General features: G+C 39.8%; 1 long non-coding RNA gene across 1 annotated transcript in view; it reads left to right on the forward strand.

Annotated features, from left to right (window-relative positions):
• The first annotated feature begins 249 nt into the window (after positions 1-249).
• LOC107183662 overlaps positions 250-2,724 on the forward strand; it is a 10,203-nt gene continuing 7,728 nt past the window's right edge. The window contains exons 1-2 of the long non-coding RNA XR_001514446.1: positions 250-344; positions 824-829. This is a non-coding gene — a long non-coding RNA (uncharacterized LOC107183662). The remainder of the gene's footprint in view (positions 345-823; positions 830-2,724) is intronic.

The raw sequence follows: 2,724 nt of genomic DNA on the forward strand, positions 1-2,724 counted from the left end.
TTTGACTCAGTGATCCCACTTCTAGGAATATATCCTACAAAACCCAAAACACCAATCAGAAAGGATGTATGCTCCTCTATGTTCATAGTAGCACAATTTACAATAGCTAAGACTTGGAAACAGCCTAAGTGCTCATCAGCAGAGGAGTGGATAAAAAAGCTGTGGTACAGCTTCCTTTCCCTGCCGATAGCGCTCTCGCAAACATGTGAACATTCCTAAAACCCACCGAACTTTCTGCAAGTGTGGCAAGCATCAACGTCACAAAGTAACACAGTACGAGAAGGACAGGGATTCTCTGTATGCGCAGGGAAAGCAGCGTTATGACAGGAAGCAGAGTGGCTATGGTCAGCAGACTAAGCTCATTTTCCAAAAAAGGCTAAAACTACAAAGAAGATTGTGCTGAGGCTTGAATGTGTTGAGCCCAACTTCTGATCTAAGAGAATCCTGGCTATTAAGAGATGCAAATGTTTTGAACTGGGAGGAAATAAAAAGATAAAGGGTCAAATGATCCAGTTCTAAGCTCCATATTTTGTTTTATGATATGACAATAAAATCTTGATATGTTCACTTCAAAAAAAAAGTCATGAATTCTTAATATGAGAACTCTACACAATTAGTATCTCTCTGAAACTCAAATTTAACTGGCCATCCTGTGTTTTTATTTATTTATTTATTTATTTTAAATATATTTTATTCATTTTTTTAAAAATACATGATCTCACTCATTTGTGGAATATAATGAACAACATAAAACTGATGAACAAAAATAGAGCCAGAGACATAAAAGCATCGAATAGACAGCCAAACTTCAGAGGGAAAGCAGGGGAGGGTGGAAGAGGTGGGAAGAGAGCAACCAAAGGACTTGTATGCATGCATATAAGCATAACCAAAGGACACATACAACAGGGGGGTAAAGGCATGTGCTGGAGTGTGGGAGTGGATGGGGAGAGGTCAATGGTGGGAAAGGAGACATATGTAATACTTTAAACAATAAAGAATTTAAATTAAAAATAAAAAAAAATTTAAAGTGAGATAAGCTGCATTTGATGTTAATTTGAAGGCAATTAATTGATCTACTTTCTTATATCTTACTACACTCCATATGTTATTAACTGAAATAAATAATCTTATTCTCACTTAAAAAATTAAAAATGAAACTGCCATTTGACGCAGTGATCCTACTTTTAGGAATATACCCTAAGAAACCCAAAACACCAATCAAAGAAAAAATGTATGCACCTCTATGTTCATAGCAGCATAATTTATATAGCTAAGATCTGGAAACAGCCCAAGTGATCTGGAAACTGCCCCAGTGCCCATCAGTAGATGAGTGGATAAAAAATCTGTGGTACATTTATACCATGGAATATTATGCAGCTGTAAAAAGAAGGATCTCTTATCCTCTGAGACAGCATAGAGGGACCTGGAGAGTATTATGCTGAGCAAAATAAGCCAGTCAGAGAAAGACAAGTATCACATGATCTCACTCATATATAGAATCTAATGAACAAAATAAACCAATGAACAAAACAGATTCAGAGACATGGAAGCATGGAAAACAGACTGATGAATCTCAGAAGTATTGGGGAAGGGGCGTGGGAAAAGAGTAACCAGGGAACTTATATGCATACTAGAGGCCCGAAGCATGAAATTTGTGCAAGAGTAGGCCTTCCTTCCCCCGGCTCCTGGCACTGGCTTCCCTCTAGCACCAGAGACCTGGGCTTCCCTCTGGCATCCAGGACCCAGAGTGCCCCAGCTTCATCCGGAAGGTCATCCAGAGGATGTCTGGTCTAATTAGCATATTACATGTTTATTATTATAGATATGCATAACCCAGGGACACAGACAATAGTACAGTGAAGGCTGGACAGTGGGGAGTGGAGGGGGTCAATGGAAGGAATAAAGGGAACATCTGTACTGGGATAAATTTTAAAAATAAATAACTACATAAAAGATTGTACAGTTCTCCTTGGCATTGTCTATAAGTCACTGTCCTCCACAGACAGGGCTATAGAGCTGAAGAGAGTGGCCAGACTTAGCACATAAATAGACCCAAAAAATGAACCTTGACCTCAAATGAACCTTTCACAGAAGTTAACTCATCAGATAATAGAACCTGGAGGACATCATACTAAGTGGAATAAGCCAGTCACAAGAGGACAAATACTGTAGGATTCCACTCAGATGCAGTCCCTACAGCAGTTTAATTCAGAGAGACAGAAAGTAGGATGGAGTTGCCAGGGTCCACGTGAGGAATGGGGACTTAGTGTTTGAAGGAACAGAGTTTCAGTTGTGAAATGAAAAAGTTCTGGAGATGGATGGTGGTGATGGTTGCACATAATGTAAATGTACTTAATACCACTAAAATGTTAGAATTCTGTTTTATGTAGTGTATATTTTAATAAAATTTAAGGATATATAAACCTTTGTTGATTTATAGTTAATTTAAAAACAGATAATGGGAGAAAGAAGATGGCGGCAATATAGGCAGATGCGTCCCAGGTCGTGTCCTGGAGCAAATGGAGTGAGCAGCTGAAACTAATAACACCCACCCCGAATTGACGAAATTGCTCAGCTGGTGAGACGGTTTGCAGCCGGGAAGGGCAGAACTCCCCTGGAAAGGTAGAAAAAAAAAAACCAGGGATTTGGGCAGGAAAGGTAGCCAGACCTCTGAGCCGAGAGGGTTGGAGGGAGACCGCGTGGCAGACAGCTGCGTCCCTTGGT

Source organism: Myotis davidii, unplaced genomic scaffold (genome assembly GCF_000327345.1).
Source record: "Myotis davidii unplaced genomic scaffold, ASM32734v1 scaffold160, whole genome shotgun sequence".
Taxonomy (NCBI): Eukaryota; Metazoa; Chordata; class Mammalia; order Chiroptera; family Vespertilionidae; genus Myotis; species Myotis davidii.